Below are 10,902 nucleotides of genomic sequence, written 5' to 3' on the forward strand. Positions count from 1 at the left end.
CTTGCCTCCACCTTGTTTGCAGGGACAACTGGGATGTGCTTCACATGCGCATTCCTGGTCTGAACAAACACACTGCCTGTGCTCATATGGATGTAGCCAGAGTATCTAAACAAGCTCCTATTAGGTGGTACAGCTCCATCTACTGATGCTGATATTCCCCATGTAACAAATGACTCTGCAGCCTGAGTTCAAGCAAATACTTTCGTTTCCATGTGAATGCCAGCGTCATTAGAAGACATTCAAGGACAGAAACAGCAGGAGCAAGCAGGGACATATGCTAAGAAGCCTTAAGAGTTATAGAACAGGTTAATGCCGCTGACAAGAGAGGATGCTCAGAGCTTTAGCAGCAGAGCACCAAAAAATTCTGAGTAGTCCTCATCAAAGGCAGAAATCCATCTGTTAAGACTCACTCAAAGTCACACCAGGGATGAATCTGACCTCTGGTGGAAACGGAACATAAGCAAATGACATTAAGGGAAAAGTTTTTAATTAAGTAACACAACTTGGGTTACGTTATTTTTATTATATTACTTTATTTTAGTTATGTACGGCTTTTTCTTCATTCAGTGTTATTACAGTAGTATTCCCTAAGTTATATAAGATTTTATTAACACTTTGTCTTACTTGACGGTTTTATTTGTGCATGAACTCAAGAGATTTTATAATTGTATTTTCCATTACTAATATATTCCTATACGAACACTGGAGTAAGGGGGTTATAACAGTATAATTAAAAGAAAAGGAATTTAATTTCTTTCTATAGTGCAGAGGTGATCCAGCTTCCAGCAAGTAATGAAGAGTATCACAACTCAGTACCTAAAAAAAGAAGGAAAATTTATCCAGTGGTCTGCTAAGCCCCACACACCAGATGACCATCACAAAAGAGAAGGAACCGCTAGTGATTTTGGCAATGATGCTGAGGTCCAACAGTATTCCCTGGGGAATGACATTCAGCTGCTCTTTGGAGCCACATGAAAACCCCAAATTATTTGTAACCTCCTCCAACCCCCTCTCACACATACTGCATCAGATGTTGGGAACTACAGATACTAACTTCACAGTATAGAAGTTTCTATCTTCAGACCTTCTGTGCTGGAGCACTCATTAGAAGAGATGGGACTACCATTTTTAACAGTCCCACATTTTTAGCACAACTGCAAGCAAGCAGCCAGCTAACTGAAGAAATCAAGGTTTTGCAAAAGGAAGAGACCCGAGAAGTGACAACTTTCAGTTTCCTTCCCCAGGTGGAATTACACAGACATTTACGCTTGGGTATAAGGATGGAAGCAGAAACCATGCCGTGTGCCTTAGCTTTGGCTATGGCTTTTCTTCAGCTGAGCAGAGACACAAGTAGACCCTATGCTGAGAAGCCCCAGACATACTGGGAAACACTAAGAACAGTCTTGAAAATGCTCAGAGATTTGCTTCATTCACCCATCCCACAAAACATTGTGTATACTCTAGTTAAGACTGCCAGAACCTCCTTTAACATTTTCCATTAATCTATAGCATCTTCATCTATTCTTCAAAAAGCAATCGTTCCAGTCTGTGTAATTTGTTCTGGGAGGAAGGGAGGCCTCTTTTTCCACTTGAGGAAATTAGGAGGTATGGAGAATCCTCACCCCAGACTGACACTGGGATAGAGAAATGTCTCAGCCTGACAAATTCAATGTCATTAGTGCTTCAGATAAAGAAGCTTTCATCACCAAGGCATGTTTTTGCCAGCTGCTTGCTCATTAGACTTCAGAGGAAAGCAAAGCAAACTGAAGAGACAGACACGAAAAGCAGCGTTTTTCCACAGCTTCGCAGTGGCGGCAACGTACAGCCTGACCACAGAACTAGCCACACCACCAGCTGCAGGCAGCCACCTCCAGCCATAGAGTTTACAAACCAGCACTGTGGTACCTCTTGTTCTGCAACTTTAAAATCCACGACCAGCTTTCAGAAGCTGGTTTCCTGACAGTGTTATTTTCCTACTGAACAGACCCGCAATGAAAAGCCCTAGATTACTAGGCCTGCTCCACTGTTCCTCAGCCCCATTGAAATAACTGCAGTTTTGCACTGGTTCCTACTGCAGCCTACATGCCCTGCATCAAAACAAGAGAAGCTAAAGAACTGAAAAAGGTCATAGTTCCATGGGTACAGGGAGAGGATGGCAGGAAGTATGCCATTAAGTAACGAGTTGATACATTATAGTAGCTCATGTCTGCATTTATTCCTCCTCAGACAGGCAAGTACCTGCATTAGTAAAAAGCTCACTGAATGCATTAAATACTGGAAATAAAGTACAAGTGTTATTATTTTAAGATGGCAGTGGCTTTCCTGCTAAAAAACTTTATGACTATTACCATTTCTAATTCTCACACTTCATCTGAGCTAAATTATCATGAGTCTCAAGACCTCATAAAATTAATTGGAGGAATTCGCAGCCTCAAAAACGTGTTTTACATGTCTAGACAAATCTGATCATCATCATGCCCTTCAGAAGTATGCTATATATTCCTGGCATGTCAGATTTTACATAGCATTACCATTAAATAAGGCCTAAGTTCAGCTGACAATTCAGAATAATGACTAGGATTAATCTGTTAATTTGAGATTTAAGTAACTAATTATGTTAATGACAAGCAAGATAAGGTATTTTAACAACAGCATAAGGGGTTTCTTCGACCCCCCCAAATATGCACTTCATATTAAATACCTATTTCTTGAACTATTTTCAGTACAACACATCAGAAATATAAGATAGAAAAGGAACAGTTTTCACTGCAGAGTTTGCTACACTGGTAGTCGAGTATTTTGAGATTAAATGCATTTTCTTCCAAGCTAAAAGTAATTGGGGGTACTAAACTCACAGTAAAGGTTCAGTCCCAGAATCTACAGATTTTAAAATTTAACATTAATAGAGAAGCCTGGAGACATTAAAGGGAAAAGTGGCTCTAATTCTGCTTCCTGAAGATGCTATGCATTTTGCTAGTGGATACTGCAAGCAAGACAGACCTTACTCAATACATCCAGTTAGAAACTCAAGTTTTCACTTGCTGTTTCTGTTTTGCATCTAAAACAAGGAGTCTGGGTGTCTTGGGTTCTTACTGTCAACCCCAAAAGCTGAAGAGGACTTCATAATTATTATAATATCTGTTTGGGCTTGTTGAGTAAGCAGGTTATTTCTATTGCTCCAGACACAGAAAAGGAATTGTGAAGCCTGCATATGAATTGCATCAATTTACATTACAACGTGCTGAAACAGGGCACCTTGTCTGCACATGGGGTGGCATGGGCAGTTAACCATGAGGTGAGACACTTCAGTCCTTTGTGCAGCATTGGCAAAACAAATGCATGAGCCTTAATCACACTCGGCAACACAGCTAGGCTAAGGCAGACTAGAGTCTTCATAGTAGTAGCCCTTAGCACTTGTCATAATCAAGATACCATTGTGAGCGTGCTGTTCTCTTACTAATATCCTGCTCAGAAATGAGATTACAGAGTGCGGAAGCTAAACAACGGCAAGCCCAAAGGTGATCTGGACAGCTTTTGTTTTCTCAGGCAGACATACCTGGATCTCAACCAGCAACAGGAGAATGAGAAGCAGCGTGAGGTAAGCTGAGTGAAGGGAAAGGCACAGCAGCCACTCAAGAGAAGAAGGCAGGCTGTAACAGGCAGTTATAGACTTGCGTCTCACTCAATCAGCTCAGACCAGGATCCAATTCTGTTAGCTGAAAGCTCCTGCCAGTGGTACTCTCATTGTCTAGATAAATATGAGACACAAAGCCATACCAGAAGCATCATAAATCATAATTCTCAGTTACCTAAAGCTTGGAGGGCTTAATTATGGTGATAATGTTCACAGAAAACAACAATTGGATGTACATTTCTTGTCTGCAATAAGAACCTGTGCCACGTCATCCAGCAAGCAGAAAGGACAATGTAAACCACCAGCACATCACATACTCTCATGCTCTACATCATCTCATGACTTAGCAATGCTGATTATTTCCATTGTGATGTAAGTGTGTTACTGGCACTATAATAATTATATTTTCCCCACCTTAACTACCAAAATTAAGCAAAAAGCACTTTCATTTCACTCTTTCCAGATTAACAAGAACTTTCATTTAAATATGCCTATCTATACTTATTTCCAATGTTATGCTGTTCCACTAAACTAAGCATCTTTTCATGGCATGTCCTCTGCTATCCTACTGTAAGGACACAAGATTTAACACCAAGGCAAAACTCAGAAAAACACTTACATAATCTTATCAAGCTGATGTTTGTTTATCTTCAAGCCATACTGAGGCTTCTCTTAGCACTGCAGTGCCACAGTCCCTATGTGAGGTTCCCTACTTACATGTTGCCAGAGACATCTACATACATAGAACACTAACTTTTTTCCCTACCATGGAAAGCAGTTACATTATTACTCTGTCATTCCTGTAAATGTTTGCTGTAGAGCAAGCCATGTCCTAGAACCTACTGTAAAAGCATAACATGAAAAGAGTAATCCAGTTCTAGAACGCTGCCAATGTATCTATGAGCTCAGATGAGATAATGAACAGAGGACTAAAAAGGATGCAATCAAAGCCAGTAGAACAAGGAGGAATATCAGGAGGCCAAGGAGATATTTGGTACTGCTTAAGGAGGCAGGGAGTTGGCAAAAGGGAGCAAGATGGTTTTGCAAAGATTTATGAGAGCATGTGAAATGTGTATTCATCAGAGAAAAATGTCAAGGCGCTTGCAAAAGACAGTTTTCAAAAGCACCAAACTCATTTTGTGCGTCCTATTCTTTTTTAGTAGGACTGATACTCACAAAGCAATTGGAAAACATGGGGTATTGTTTTCTGGACCCACTTTTAAAATATAACGCAATGTGGACAAATAAATAGAATCAAATTGCTTTCCCACATCATGTCAAACATAATTCTGAGTGTCCTAAGTGCTGTAAAATCATTTCGTGGCCTTTGGTGCATCATTTAGACTGTCTGCAATGATATCTATTCCACAAGCAAACTGTGAGCTACAATTCGTAACTTGCAAGGATTTTAGGAGACAAACTTAAAATGGCCTGGTATTAAAGAAGGCCTTCTATTTTGATTAGCACTGGTTTTTGTGAAGTATAGGTAGAGAGTGGGACTCACAAACATCTGACAGAGCACATTCAGGCAGGGATGCCTGGTTTGACAGCACAGCTTGAATGCAGGTATTTCCGGTGTCTTAACCAACATATTTTCTAAGAGTGGGTAGCAGAACAAGATGCACATCAGTCATGATTCAGTTGTGTGGCTTGGAAAGGGAGCTAATACTGATTGGAAACAAGAAACAGTAATGAGTCAGGAAACTTGCTTCTACACTGCATTGCTCAAAGCATATTCTTCCCAATCAATTACAGTGTGTTCAGAGTGTCAGAAAGACAGTACTTGCCTCTGATTAAGAGAAACCTGATACTGAAACCGGAACTAATTGAGACTGTGCCCAACTGTTCAAAGAACCAATTATTTTACACATTAACCTAAGCTTCCTTCAGCAGCTACTGTAAGTGAAGAATATGTCAGCTCCGGGTTTATGATAAAGACAAAACACCATCACTATTGAATTATCACAGGCTCCGTCTGTGCCAAAATTTAAAAATGAGTCCAAATAACTATGAGCTTACACAATTTCACATTTCAGAGTATGTATCTTACTCATATTGTTTTGTATATTCAAATACTTGAACTGAATTCAATAAGCAAGATGACTCACAATGTAACAGGTAAATGAAAAAGCAGCTGAGCAAACTCTTAAAAAAACCAATGAAACACATAGACATTTCTGGCTGAGCATAGAAACTAATTGCATTTACTACATTACTATATTACTTCTGTATTACTGTATTGTGTATTGGGGCTAAATTAGTCCTTATTGTGCTCACTTACATGTTTAAGGATGTCTGTTCAAGATCAACATAATGCACTTGTTATGTAGCTCCAATTTTGGAAGACCTATGCTCGTGGGACTGCACCTGACTAGTACAATTAAACATGCTTATATATTGCACAAAATACTCTTTTTTTCCATGCCTAGGGCTGCCACATTCCTTGTACATTGTCATGCACATGGTATACACTGAGTAACTTCAGCCAGCCAGCTATCGTATTTTGAGATTCTTTGAGCTGTAATTTAGACCCCTTAACCCAGTATTGCAAGGAAATGAGGTGTATCTAATCACATTCATTCTGTACCTTTACAGTTTTAATGAATTTTCCCCCCACTCCCATTTCTACAGAGACACATACTTGTTAACTCCAACATGGCTTCTGCCACTCCATGCTTTTCTTTGCTCCAAAATCCAAACTAACCTGATTGAAAAGACCTTGTTCAGGCAATGAAGGACCTATCTACCCCACAGCAATCTGTAGTGCACAGATGATAGTTGAACTGCTGGCAACCTAACTGCAGTGTCAGAAGCTGCACCAGCTCAGCTGTGCCCCTACTAACAAAAAAACTGCACTGCAAGCTTTATGAACAGGGTATGAGCAGACATACCTGCTGAGGCTGGAACTAAGCTGGTTATCTCCACCATGCAACATAGGTTAGATGCAGTCAAAATGATGCTAGAACATCAAAGGAATCTTTGTTAGACATTTCTGATGCAGAATTTTACTGAAAATTTCAGAGTATCACGAACACGACAAAAGAAATACTAAGTTATGTCTTATCAGACTCTTAAAATTAAATGATTATTAAAGACTCACTCCACAGCAGTAAGCAACCAGCTGATAAAAAAAAGAGTTAAAAAACATAAGGGAGCTTTGTATCTGGTTCAGAACCACTATATGTAGTTCTGGTTAACACAGAAAGATAATGATAAAATTGAGACATGAAGCCTTAAAGTCAAGAAATACTTAAACAAAGATTAAACAAAAAGATGCTATGAGAAGTATGGGACTACTTTATTACTTAAGAACCTTGGATTTTTAAGGGCACAAGCAGAAAAAAAAATCACAATCATTACTTGAGATAAAGCTCTCAGAGCTGGAAATAAACAATGCTTAGTCTTTAGCAAAATATTTCAAACAAAGTCATACAGTCCATGAAACGTTCGAATGCTGGTAGTAATGACAGTAGTACAGAAGTGAGAGAAAATTCTGACTACACGTATGGGGTAAGAAAATAAGTCTTAAGAAAAGAACAAGAAGGCATCTGGTTATGAAGTGGCCCTCTGTTCTATATACATAAATATAAATAAATATTTATTTACTACTCATATTAGATACACATTTACATAAAATGGAGCACCAGGAGCTCAGTTCAAGATAAAAAACTGTGCATGGATCTTACATGCTGGAGCAAACACAAGGCAAAACAAGATGAAAAATAATACACAAACCAAGGTGTAGCAGATTGTAAATTACTTAGGAGTCACCTGCACCTGTCAGTAGATCTGACAACTCACAGGCAATGCTGACCACTTCAAACAGCACAGTAGTCCCCCAGGAAAATAATGGAATGTATTTGTGCCACATGTCCAAGGAATTACTGAAATATTTTCTGTTGTTGTCGCTTCAGAGCCAAGGATTTCTTTTACAGGCCAAAATGCTGAGTTAGTAGAAGTCTTACAACCATACGTGAAAAACTACAAAATGTAAGCAGAGATGCTTCATTCCTTGTAGAAAGTATATATATCTTCCAATAGTAGCAAATCCTGAGGCTCAAACAAGATGAAGCACCTATTTTAAAGCATACCTCAATAAAGCCAATGGACTTACAACATCAGGGATAAACCTGTTTCATGAAACTTAACTTACTACTTTTTTTCCTCATTTCTCCACACAAGTTTCTTTTTAATGATAATCTGCATTTGGTTATTCCTTAAAACGTTACCTATAAAGTCTATATCCAAAAGAACACAAGTATCTTCGATATTTACTAAGCAAATGTTCTTGGACAAATAACATTCTTCTATGGGTACCCTTTATACACACGGATAAGATGAAGAAAAGGAAACAACAGAAACCCTTAAGTTCAAAAGGTGGCTTCCATTCCTCGTTCAAGAAACTGCAATAAAAATATTAGATTTATGACTAATTTGCTCCTCCATTAAGCAGAAGACACTGTAAGTGTCAGCCAATGTCTGTAAGAATTTCAGTATTGGTTCTGCCTAGTGGCTCATTAAAACCTGATTAAAAAAAACAGCACTCTACCTTAAAGCTAAACCTGCTGCTGTTAAAAATGAACTATGTTGTCATACTCTTTTAAGTTAGAATACATATTTGGGTGCATGCACAACAGTGAAAATTATGGAAATATCACAGTGAAAAAACTGTTAGGGCATTTGTGTATAATACACAGTGAAGTACAGTGCTTCCTATTTTCCTTCACCTAGTGAATCTTTCTACAGAATGGTGTAATATTTGACACATCATTGGGGGCAGATACAATAAAGAATGCATTGTGCTCTGCCATAGCATCACAGCTGACTTCCACAGCCCATATTCTATTTGATTTCTGAGTCACAAATAACCTTGCAACCCATCTACTTTTATTATTCTGGCAGATAACCAAGCTGATGTATTACTCTATTTCTATAAGCAGCCATTTCCTCAGCAGGAATCTCAACTTTATCAAACATCTCATTTACCAAAGGAATTTCTTTTTATTTACGCTAATTTTTTTTATTATTTATTTATTTTTTTTTTTTTTTAAGATCAATCTGTACTTGGAAAAAAACTTCAGCATTTTGTTTTTTTTTCTTGGAGATAGTATGTACCACTGCATATGAATTCCTACATAATACCACATTTTCATAAGAACACACTCCAACTGTATCTGTGTTGGAAATACATACATGCTAAATAGGCACTGACACAAGAAAAATAGCTGAAGAACCACACAAATTAAAGGGGTTATTTTACATAGCTCAGTTTGATTCTTCGCATTTAAACATATAACCTTACACATTGTAAATATAACACAGTTGACACTGACTTAAATATCTGGGACCCTTACTGCAAACATTCTACAGTGGGGGAAAAAAAAAAGAAGAAATCCAGAGGCTGCTAAAGTTCACTTCTTAGATTTCCAACATACAAACAAAGAATATAAAAATGCTATAATTACAACAAAAACCAAAAAGTTTGACAAAGCAAATTACAATAACAAAACAAATAGAACACTTACCAACACTTACCAACACTTACCAACATCCACAGCTCACTACAAAACCCCACAGGCAGAACCCCCCAGAAAAAAACACTACCTCAGGTTGCAGTCAGCTCTTAAATGGCTCTAGGAGAGGTGCAGCCAGGCTCCACCCCTTCCAGCAGCACAGGCGAATTGCCTTCAGCTGTGCTCCTCTGGCTGACACAGTGCTCGCCTCAGGTGGTCAATCAGAGGTGCAGGCCCTGATGCAGCAGTTCCCATACAGTTAAAGATTTGAAAATTGATGCACCATCAAACAGGAATTGTACATTGTGCCTGGGTAGTTGCTGTGAACGTCTAGATGCTTTTACACCCTTCCATCCTCTGTGGCACTAAATTCTAAATTTCACACAGATATACACAAAGAACAAAATCAAATGAGGGGTCAGTGCACAGCTAACTTTCCAATTATCCAAATACAAATTCAACTGCTATTGGTACTCTCTTCAGAGAATATAATGAGATAAATATCAGGAGGAATGCAGCTGTCAATTGGGACTGCTAGCAGTCAGTTACTTGGCTGCAGCTAGAGGTACTGCTCTTTTTCAAGGTGGTTACTATTGGGGTCTTCTAAATTCCTACTGCTATCTCTGCAAGTGGCTATTACAGCAGTAAAACCGTAACACAGAATAAATAATAAAGGCATGTCCAGTCAGATGTTGCTTCTTGACAGGGTGAACACATGTATTATATATATGCAGAACTGAATCATAGCTGATTGTATCCATGGGAGAGAAGACAGCTCTTCGAAATCAGAGCATCGCTCCTCAACAACAAATAACTCCATTGTGATAACAAGTTTGTAAGATACTTTGAGCACATGCTGAGCTTTCTTTTTTTCTGATTTTTGGATAATAAACCTTGCCCTCTTGTTTACTGCATGAATGTCACCTTTGGGACATGTGACAGTACACAATTACAACATGATGATTCAACATTCAGGCATTTTTAATCAGCACTTAGAAAATTAAAATAATTAATACTTGGTAAACATTATCTAATTGAACGTTGCAGTGCTCTCCAGAACCTAGTTACTACTAAGCACACTTCACCGATACCAACCCTGCAGCTGACCAAGCTGACTGCTGCCACAGGTGGACTTGGTATCAGAGCCATTATTAGCACTCAGAGGTTCCTGACTCACGGTGCAGTTTCATGTTACAGTAAAACCAATCTAACAGCACGCTAACAGAGGAGGGAGGCCAGTCCACCAACTCCGTTGTACTCCCGCTGCCCATTTAAAACTAGATTGAGCAGACTTGCAGACACACAGCCACTAGCTCACCACCAGATGCCTTAAACCTACTGCAGGTGTATGCAGATCCTTCCTCTCAGGGACACTAAATTCACTGTACCTGCAATGTGACTATCACTATACACCAGCAGCAAGTTCAACATGTTAGACTTGTTCACAGGGGTCAAATAAGGAATGGGCAGATGTTGTGTCAAGAGCCTCACCAGAAGTCTTGAAGATGGTCCTGCAGGACCATCTTGTTTCTCTTTGTCATAAACTCTGACATATCTGAGAAATTCAGAGCTACTAACAACCCCAAACTTTCTCCTATTCTCTCTGTGATCCTCCCCCTGTCTCTTTGCAAGCTTGTGCTTCTAGCAACCTGATTTCAACCCTTCCCCTCTCATACTGGGTTTTGGCTGCACTCCTGAGCAGGCTCTTCTCCCATTCTGGCTTCAAAAGATACCATCAGTAATTGCAAAGGGAGA

General features: G+C 39.1%; 1 long non-coding RNA gene across 1 annotated transcript; it reads right to left on the bottom strand.

The window, feature by feature from the left end:
* Positions 1-552: 552 nt before the first annotated feature.
* LOC122180236 lies at positions 553-9,233 on the bottom strand. Its single transcript, XR_006178963.1, has 4 exons — positions 9,180-9,233; positions 6,526-6,593; positions 3,557-3,748; positions 553-816 (listed from the first exon to the last, which is right to left on the bottom strand). It is a non-coding gene; the product is annotated as an uncharacterized LOC122180236 (long non-coding RNA).
* Positions 9,234-10,902: the final 1,669 nt, after the last annotated feature.

This window comes from Lagopus leucura, unplaced genomic scaffold (genome assembly GCF_019238085.1).
Source record: "Lagopus leucura isolate 7727_CA_CO unplaced genomic scaffold, USGS_WTPT01 Super-Scaffold_100004, whole genome shotgun sequence".
In the NCBI taxonomy this organism is placed as follows: Eukaryota; Metazoa; Chordata; class Aves; order Galliformes; family Phasianidae; genus Lagopus; species Lagopus leucura.